Source organism: Hipposideros armiger, unplaced genomic scaffold, assembly GCF_001890085.2.
Source record: "Hipposideros armiger isolate ML-2016 unplaced genomic scaffold, ASM189008v1 scaffold_168, whole genome shotgun sequence".
Classification (NCBI taxonomy): domain Eukaryota; kingdom Metazoa; phylum Chordata; class Mammalia; order Chiroptera; family Hipposideridae; genus Hipposideros; species Hipposideros armiger.
In genome coordinates this window covers 2529184-2540106 of record NW_017731518.1, presented here as the reverse complement: position 1 = coordinate 2540106, position 10923 = coordinate 2529184, and positions in this window count along the sequence as shown.

Below are 10923 nucleotides of genomic sequence, written 5' to 3'. Positions count from 1 at the left end.
GAACTAGAGAATGGTGGAATTAGGGGTTAGAGTCATCAGGAAGGGCGTCCTGAGAGGTGACTTTTAGGCACAGATGTCAATGAGGTGAGGGGGAGCCCTGTGAAAATCTGGGGAAAGACCATTTTAGGCAGTAGGTGTAAAGGCCCTGAGGTGGAAATTGGTGAATCCGAGAAACCTCACTGATGTTTTAATTTGCATTTCTATAATTACTATTGAGATGGAGCAACTTTTCACCCCTCTGCCTCCTAGTCTATAAAATGCATGAGTTTAGCAGTTTCATAAACTTTGAAGCTCAATCTCAGCACTATTATTTTGTCATGGATAATTCTTTGCTGTGAGTGACGGATACCCTGTACATTGTAGAATGTTTAGCAATATTCCTAACCTCTATTCATTAGATGCCAGTAGCAACTTCCCACCCAAAGTTGTAACTACCAAAAATGAGACCAGACATTGCCAAGTGTCCCCTGGGGCCAAAATCACACCAGATTAAGAACTACTGACTTAATCCAAGATCATAAATATTTTTCTCCTATACTACTAGATTTTTTTTTTTTTTAGTTTTAGCTCTTATATTTAAGTCTATGATCGATGCTGAGTTAGTTTTTGTATATGGTGAGAACCAGAGTGCTGCTTTTTTTTTGTATATGATTCCAACATGGGTTGCAGAAAAGACTTTCTTTCTCTCACTGAATTATTTGACACCTTTTCAAAAATCAACTGACCTTTTATTTGTGGATCTATTTCTGGATTACCTTCTGTTCCATTAAACTATATGTCATTTCTGACTTTTATATCACACTGCCTTCATTACTGTAGCTTTATCAAAAATCTTATTAGATAATGTGAGTCTTCCAACTTTACTTTCTCTTTAACAATGTTTTGGCTATTTAAATCCTTTGCTTTTCCATAAACTTTAAGTATTGGCTTGTCTATAAAAAACACCACTGGAATTTTGGTTGAGATTACATTATATCCTTAGGTCAGCTTGGAGAGAATCACACCCTCACATTAACGAATCTTTCAATTCATGAACATGATCTATTTCTTCATTTATACAGACTTTTATTGTTTTGAGTTCTATACATGTTTTATAATATCAATCCTTTCTATTTTTTTGGGGGGGGGTGGGGAGGAATCTCAAATCTTCTCTTTTTTCTATAATAACTATTCTTCCTGATGAAGATTGATACATAGTAAGCATTCAAAAAAATACATGTAAGAATGATGCTTGAGATTTCTAGACAACAAGGTTTAGGGTGGTATACGTAACCTCAACTAATCAATTAATTACTGAAACTTTTACTTTTCATTAAGCATTCTACTGGACCTACAAGGAGGACATAGAGAATAGTCTGTGCAATCAATCAGTGCAGATTTAATATCTGATTTCCTCTTATTATCCCCAAGCCTCAGTTTCCTCATCTGTCAAATGGGTATAATAATAACCTGTCTTATAAGGCTCCTGTGAAGATTAAATGAGATAATTCACATAAAGATCATAGAGTTATGAGGTTAAAATTTTAAATATCACAACCTACAGTTGTACGCCCCTAGCGTTTATTTATAATTGATCCAAACATCCTCACTAACCTCCACCGCACTTTGTTAGAGAAGGGAAGCAATAAGTGGGATACCACAAAGTTAAACTTGCCAAATGAAGGCATTTTAGCCTTTGCTGGTTAAAACTGTCTCTGACTGGGTAAATATTCAATAATCTAATCTCTAACTTCACATCATAGCTGTTTCGTTCTCCTTCCTTCTCTTACTTTTGTGGAAGAGAAAAAATTTTTCCTCCTACTCTCTTAAAGTTCTTCTGGCTAGACTAATAATCAAATTAACATGAGATACAGTAAAAGGAGAAAATGATTAAGTTTATTACATATGTACATATGGGGGTTCCATAACACTATGGAGGACCGATTGGGTAGTTAAGTCTTCTATGTCATCTTGAGCTAAGGAAGGGGTATTGTCATTTGGGACTTCAAAGAGCAGGAAGGCGATGCGCATGGAGATGGAAAAGCCAATGGTTGGTAAATAAATGTTTGAGGGACCATCTTTAACAGTGGCATACACAGAGAACTTTGATCAGACCTTGCTAGGCTCCTCCCTAACACTAGTTCATATTAATATGATCATAGCTCCTTTCCTAGAGCAGGCCCTCTATCTAAATTCTTTTAGGTAGTTAGGGGTGGGAACAGAAACATCTAAAATGGAGTCACCAATGTCAAGGGGCCCTAAAATGGAGTTGGGTGTACATTAGGGAAGACTTACATGTGTCTACACCCAGACAAGACGTGAGCCTTTGAAATGCTTTTGTGCTTGCTGCAAAGCCACATCTGGATCTCACTTCCCTGTTTCCATGCCAGTGCCTACCTCAGAGCCTTGCCACTTGGACCTGACCATTCCTTTTCAGTCTAGCCGTGTTAGATAGCCAACAGGAAAAGTTTCAAATCAATGTGTGTGATTTGCATCCTTTTCCTTATAATCCCTGCCTTTCTTTGTCTTCTCTGGAACACATCTCAAGTTTCCTCCTGCATCTGTGAATCCTGGATTTGAATCCATAAAGACCCCAAATAAATTTTTGTTTTACTTTGCAGCCTCAGTTCTTTCTTAGTCGGGGGAAGGTTAAAGGTTCTTCCTGAGTCTTTTGTCTCTTAAAACTAACCAGCTTAAAGTAGTCAATATTCCAGAAGGCATATTTTAGGGTGGCAAACTGTTTTCCCTCACTTTTCAAGGTGGGGGAAGCTATGCACTCTCTTGTTAGGAAGAGACAGACCTTGTGTCCATAAGTGGATCTTAGTGTAGGCTTTGAAACACTTGTGGGCCTTGTGGGTCCCTGCTCAACTTAGTATTGATATCCCAGGCATGGCTGCCACTGGGGACACTGGAAACATTTGCTCCTGAAATGTGCACATGGGCCAGTGAGCTGCGCCCTCGGCAACTAGATTGAAACAACGATGTCACTTGGTGTTGATGGGTTCTGGAAAAACACACTGTTCCCCAGTTAAAAAAACAAAACAAAACAAACAAACAAGAAAACCAAGGCAGGCCAAAGCCCCCTTTGTATTTGGTTTATTTCATCATTGCAAACTGTAGTTTTCCCCTTTTCAAATTCACCCCTTGAATTTCAACAGCTGTGTGCAAAGCAAGGCTCTTGGCCTCTAATCTCTTCCCCACATCTTCCATACCCTGTACCACTAGACCATAGGAAGGCTTCCCAATGGGTAGATTTCCCTTTTAGAAAGTCTTCTTTTTGAAGGATACCAGAATATGCCACCCCAAAATATGCCTTTTTGGCATCTGGATTGTTCTGAGCTAAAGGCCATTGAGAACCAGCAGATGCAGGAAAAGCTTTAAAAATAGGGCAGGCGCAAGTTTTCTTTTTGTAAAGGAAATTTACACTTACAAAGGAATTTTCCATTTGTAAAAGGTGACTCCCTCTCCCTAGCAGGAAGAGGCAGATTCTTAACAATTCTTAACAACAAGAAAGCTTTCACTTAAATCTATATAAAAACCCTTATTTATCATCCTTTTCCTAATCACCTTCCCATAGCTTGCCTTCTTCCTCCCCTCCTACAGCCCAGAAGGTCAAATCCCTCTTTCCTTTGTTTAGCCTAAGATGGTATATAAGCCCAAATTCAAAGTACCACTTTGGGTTTCTCATCAGTGAATGCTCCCTTGTGTGTGTGTGNGGGTGCCAATCCTGGGCACACAGTGTCCACATCCGGGGAACTGCAGCAAGGTGGTTCCAGGCCTAGGCCAGGGTGGTAACTGTGCTCCCTGGGCGTGCATGAGTGGGGCAGAGCACCACTGATGTCCTCACTTACTGGTACACTAACCCATCAAGCAGCAAGAGGGGAAAAAAAACAAAACCACGCACTGGGAATAGCAAGAGCCCCTTTCTTACTGCAATATCCCTCCAACGCCCTCTACTGGCAAAGCCTAACATCGTACTCACTGCAAAGGAGAAATGCTTCGAGTCCAGTCCTTTATCACAGAGCAGGTTCTGAAAAGGGCGAAACTGCAGCTGAGAGGCAACAATTGAGAACTGGGACATCCCCGTAACCAGGATGGCGGATGAGATTTAGATTCTCCTAATCAAATGAATTTACAGAAGGTTTTAACCTGGAAGTGAGTGACATGGGGAGAGAGGCAGGGCAATAGGCCCCTATTTTAGCAGATCCGTGGTTCTGAAGATGGAAGTGGCAGTCACCAGCTCCCTTGGCAGCTCAGTTTTCAGCTGAGACTTGGGGAGTACTTCCTACAAATTCAACCTAAAGTCTCTTGTTCAGCCCTCCTAATGGTTCATGAGTGAACCAACTGAATCTCTTTCCACTTAAATCAATGAGTGGATTCTTTAACCTACCAATAATTAATCTGACCAAAACCTGGTAAGACAACGTAGTTTGAATGATACTGACTCTTTGGAATTTATTGAGGCTTCCTTTGTTGCCTAGTACATGGCCAATTTTTGTGAATGTTTCAGGTGCTCTGATAAAGAATATGTATTCTCCTTCTCTCTCTCCCCTGCTCCTAATCACTTCCCTGTTTAAGTTCTTGTGAACATTTAACAAGAGATTCCAAATATTTCCCAGGACCAGTATCAAGCCCACCATGATACACTTTGCAGAATCTACCAATTTGCAATAGCTAACTCTTACCCTGCGTTTGAAACTTGAATGAGTTTCCTGATCTCTAAGCCTTTGAAACTTTCTGATCTCCGTGATTTTTCTTACTGCTCTTTATTTAGTTTTGTACTCCTTAGAGCCAAAGCAGTGAGCAATCAACATATATATTTGATTATCCATAAACACTCATTATCCAACTCATTGCAATGTTGACTGCATTATGAAGTAGGAAGACTTTGGCATCTTGCACAGTCAGTCTTCTAGAAAAGACTCTCAGGGTACTCATATTTTACTATAACATTTTGGCAATCCTCTACATTTATTATAGTCACTGTAACCAATATTAAGGAAACAGAATAAATCCAAGTGATGCCAACTAATATAGCAAAGGCACCATATTTCAGAGTGTTTATCTAAAATATAATACAAATGTCACAGTAAAAGACTAACATGCCTGCCGCTTCTGACTTTTCAGAGTGAGGAAATGACTATGGTAAGAATCTCTAGAGGATACAAAGGGAAAGAGTTAGTAAATTTTAGGGTTAGTGTGAACAGAGAGAAGCTCATGAACAAGAAAAGTAGACTTTCTTTTGTCTTCTTCCATCATGAGAAGCATGTGAAACAAACAAAATTCTAAAAGCTACATTCTAAGTTCTCTTGCAATGTGGACACTTCTGTTCCTTTCTAGGACGGATACACCCTTTGAGTTCTTAATTTAAAGCAGTGACATTAAAATTGCAATTGAGATGAGATAGGACTAGTTTTACTCATGTTTCCTATATCACTTCATATTGATCTATGTTCAATAGGTACAGTAATTCTTTTTGGCTTTACTTTCACTTCACAATTTACAGATTCACTGCTAATTAATTTGGGGAATTTTCCTAAAAGCTGGAAACATGCTTTTATACGAAGACAAATTTCTCTCAAGATTAAATAAACAAAAAGTCATAGGTCAAAGCTTCAGTGTCTGTTGAGCAATTGTGCAATGTTTTTGTTTCTATTTCCATTTTCCATCCTAATTCTTTTTCAAATTCCTTGAATATTCTCTATTTAACATTTTTTAAGAGACCAGCTTTATTGAGGTACCATAAAATTGATCCATTTTTAGGTCAACAGTTATTTTAGTACATTTATAGAGTTGTTCAACCATCACCATAATCCAAAATTAGAATTTAGAATATTTTCATTATTCTAAAAGTTGTTTTGTCCATGTTTGCAGTTAATCTCCACCTCTACCTCCAGCCCTAAGCAACCACAGATCTGCTTTCTGTCTCTCTAAATTTGTCTTTTCTAGACATTTCTAGAAAATGAAATGGAATCATTCAATATCTAGGATATGTAGTCTCCTACCTGGCTTTTGTCACTTAGCATGATGTTTTGAGGTTCGCTCATGTTGTAGCATGTATCAATAGTTCATTCCTTTTCATTGCTGAGTAGTATTCCATTGTATGCTTATTACATTCTGTTTATCCATTCATTGATTGATGGACATATGAATTGTTTCCAGTTTGGGGCTATAATGTAGGATGCTGCTCTCTAAGCAATCACATGCATATCTTTAGGTAGGTGTATGTTTTCATTTCTCTTGGGTAAATATGGAGGAAAAGAATTGCTGGGTTGTATGGTAAGTTTATGTTAACTTTTTAAGAAACTGCCAAACCATTTCCAAAATTGCTGTACTATTTTACATTCTCACCAGCAATGCAGGAAGTTTCCAGTTTCTTCTCTTCCTCTCCAACACTTGGCACTGTCTGTCATTTTAATTATAGTCACTCAGTATAGTTTTGATTTGCATTTCCTTCATTTCCATAGTGACTAATGATGTTAGCATCTTTTCAGATCCTTATTAGCCATTTGTCTATCGTTTTTGGTGAAATGTCTATTCAAACCCATTACTTGTTTATAAATTGGGTTCCCTTTTTTAACTTTTGGTAATCTGGTTTCTACCCTTTCTCTATTAAAGCTGCCCTTTGAAATAATGAAATACTACTGAAATAATGAAGCCTGACAAATCCAGTAGTATTTTTGTATTCGTCTTTTCCTTGACCCTTCTGTAGTATTTGAGAGTGTCTTCAATAACCCCTTCTCGAAACGTTGCCTGACCTTATGTTCAGGATAGAATATTTTCCTGATTCTTCTTAAAGATCTTTGCTAACTCCCTTTTTGGGGTTATAGTCTTCCTCGTGTCCTCTCTCCATGGTCCAGGACACATAGACTAGACCTCTGCCCTCTGCTCTTCTCCTTCTAACTTTTATTTTATGGCAAATTATAGTATCTTCAAGGAAATGCCTAAAAGGAAATGAGATATTTAACAATGTCTTCAAGAACATGGTGTTATCAGAACCTGGCGAGAGCTGGTGCTGTGGAAGGGGGGCTCCCCAATAGGAGTGGCAGTAGTGGACTGGACATGCAGCCACCACGAGGAAGGACGCAGCTAGGCAGTGAAGGGGCAGGGAGAGAAATACCAAACTTGATCTAGTCCCACCCGATGATCTCTTACTGGTGCCTCCCACTGGTTGAAGCCAGAGGCTAGGAGAGGCTGGGTAAAGCCGTCTATGGGGTCACCAAAGGGTATGGGAATGAATCGGGGAGCAAACAAAGAACAGCCAACATAATGTCCTATTGTTCCTGCGCATTCAGTGCCTAAAACAGATCTCATCATCTTAGTGCCTAAATCATCTCCCTGTTTAAATTTCTGTGCCTCTGTCAATGATACCATTACCTTCCCAGGCTCCCAGGCTAGAGCCTCAGAAAGCATTCCAACCCTCAGTCAGTGATCTGTTCTGCTCATAAATTCTCTATTCCGGGGCCGCCGAGTGGCTCAGCTNAAATCCCTCTTTCCTTTGTTTAGCCTAAGATGGTATATAAGCCCAAATTCAAAGTACCACTTTGGGTTTCTCATCAGTGTATGTGTGTGTGTGTGTGTGTGTGTGTGTGTGTGTGTGTGTGTGTGTGTGTGTGTGTTGCACATGTTAATAAACTTGTTTGTTTTTCTCTAGTTAATCTGTCTTTTGCCAGTCTAATTTACAAGGTCCTAAAGTGAGTAGAGGAAAAAGTGTTTTGTTTTGTTTTCCTTCCCTACATTTCTTAATCTAAAGCTAGTTCTTCTTTTTCCTTTCTCTGAGGCAATAAACCTCTCCCAGCCTTCAAATTAAGAATGTTTGTAAGAGAAGGAAACAGACTACAGAGAAAAAATGAACTGGAGGAGGTATTTCTACAATATTGTACCAGTTACACCATCCTTTGACTAGATATTCTGAGTGTTTTCCCACCTCATCCTTGTCCACCTTTTATAGAAAATTAAGAGGCTATACATTTTTATATAGTTGAGATATAATGATTAAAATTTTTACCATAAAACATTAAAGCCCAACATTAGCGAGGATGGTGATGATGATGATGACGATGGAGATCTGCCACCACAGAGCCATGTGGGCTTGAATACCTGACCTCTCTGGTTTTACAGTTTCCTCTTGTATAAATCCAGAGGATGACACCAGATTACCTTTAAGGAACCTCTCTGTGGATCTACGATTTTACCTGAAATACTCAGAGAGTTCATTGTCTGGAAATGTGGCGCTGAGCTGTCTGTCATTCATGGGTCACATGTTAACCCCTTGCTGGAAATGGAATACGTCACACTGAGATTATCGCCTCAGCCCTCTCAGGGTTACCGGGTTATTAAAGTTAGCCAGAATGATATGCCCAGCTTAAACGCAGGCACGTGACTGAGACTGGTAAACTTGAAACATTTCTGCAAAGGAAACACATTTTTGCTTCTATTTATTCCCTCCTCCCCTTTCTCCATGACTTGTTTCATCACTTACTTCATCTGCTAGTGAGTCTTCAAATCTTTCCTCAGATAAGATCCTGTCCTAATGAAACCAGAGGGTAACGGGGCTCCTGCTGCCTGCAACGCTCAGCCAATAGGCCGACACAGGAGTTGGGTCATGGAATAAGCGTGTATTATCAGAGCAGTGTATTATCAGAGCATCGGTGGTCTGAGAAGGCAGCAGGTTAACACCTTCAAAAAACTGCTTTCACATTCTCAGACCGGTTTAGGGTATTTAAGGGAAAATCTGAGCATGCCTCCAGAGGCTACAGGACAGTTCCAGGAGTAACCCAGGAACAATGATGGGAGTAGCCTGAAAAGAATGCTAGACCGTGGAGATAGTGATCAATAAGCCTAAGGGTATTAACCTTAAGTTTCAGGGTCATTTTCTAGAACAGGGAACTGGGGCAGGGGGCATTCCAAGCTCAAGCCACAGTGGGATGATCTATTACAGGTAGGTCAAGGAAAGGTCAAGGAAAGGTAAGGCTGAGAATGTTGCGGGGCCTCTACTATGTGGGTCCCAACCAGGCCCTGCTCCACTCACACTTAAATGTATCTACTCATTTGTATCCACATAGTACTTCTCTACCTATTATCTTAGAATAGAAGTCTGAACCTACTGCCGTCACTCCTCAGTTCAATGAAACTTTCTACCACTCTACTGAAATGTTTCTTATAAAGATTGTCAATGACTGTTTATCTACCCAAACCAGTCTTCTTTATTCTTATGCATGATTTCACTGCAGCATTTACCCCCTTGGTGATCTCACTTATTTTAATGGTGGACCATCCCCATCCAGTGATAGCTCCCAAGTCAATTTCCAACCACCTAGCAATTGACTTCACCTAGGTATCCTACAAGCATCTTACACTCATTAAACTATTGTATATCTAAAACCAAACTCAGAATCCTCAACACTTCTGTTTCCTGGCTCAGTTGATCATTCATATGTACTGAACCTCTCAAAGCAGGAAATCAACTCCATCTCATCAATTCTTCTCTCTTATTGCACTCATCCAATTAGCCATCAAATTCCTTTCCTCCATTCACAGTGGGTTCCCTTAGCCTAGTTGTTAGCATTTCTTAAAAGGACCCACCCATCATTAATCCTCACTGGGATCTCTAGTCCCTGCACTCAAGGCCTGCTGGAGTTTTCACCACAGAGAATAAATCTGATAATGATACCACCCTACTCATGAACTTTCACCTCCTTGAAGGTTGCTTCCAGGTTATATCCAATCTTCTTAACATACTGAAGCAAGGCCCTTCACATTGTCACATCATGATCTCCCCAGACTTATCGGCACGTGTTCCAGTCACATTGGACCACTTTTCATCTCCTAAGCAAACCAAGTTCATTTGAACACCATGACCTTGATTTCAGGCACTGAGTGTTCTCTTTATATATGCTTAATCACAAAGCACAGTGTCTGACAAATTGTACATCCTCAATGTTTGTTGAATGAATTAACCGTGAATCCTGAATGGTTAGCTCTTCAATAAGAAATTATTAATTAAGTAAATAAAAGAATTATGAAAGAAATGTCTCCTTCAAAAAATTACTTTTTTTTTTTTTTAGGTGAGAGGAGGCACATAATTGCCTGCTGATCTGAATTTTCTATCATTATCCTAGCCATTTTCAAATCTTACCCAACTCATGTCAGGCTATCAAAAGAACAGCTGACAAAATCTTTCCTCACTTTGTATAATACCTTTATTATGCAGAGAAATAAATTCATGAGATTATTGTAAACTTCAGCATCATACCTCAGCTTTTCCATAGATAATGACAACTAAAGCATGAATTGTACCTCATAAGAAAAACCTATGTAGGACTGTTGAAATACATAGACATTTAAGGTTAGCTAAACTGAAAAAGTCAGGTCATATGAGTTCCCATATTTGCAAATTAATTTAGAAACTATTCATAAGAGGAAGGGAGGAAAAAAACTGACCTCTTCAAATTTACAAGAAATTCTCACTCTCATTGTCATAATGGAAATTCCCAAATTTCTCACATGTGTTCTTCATCTCTGGTAGCATAGAAACATCTGCAGAAAATATTGTGAAATTGAAACTGTATCTGGTGCCATTGCCCAAACCTATAATAACTTGTCATGACCAGGTTATCTACATGAACAGGTATCACTCCCACGGGGGGCTCTAGTTTCTCTTCCTTTAAGTAATGGAAACGTCTAAGCCTTGTATCTTTCTGATTTCTGTATTCAGTAATACACTATTTCTGTACATAGTGTACACTATGATATAATAGTGCCTCCTATAAGATGCTAATATGCTGATGGTAGATACATTGTATAAAGCCCAGATTCTTGAGGTAATATAATAGTATTAAACTAGTATCAAGCATTCATCTGTACATATTTTTTCAATAAACATTTATTAGCCATTTATTTTGTGCTAGTGGTGAGCACTAGAGAAACAAATATAGAAGATTC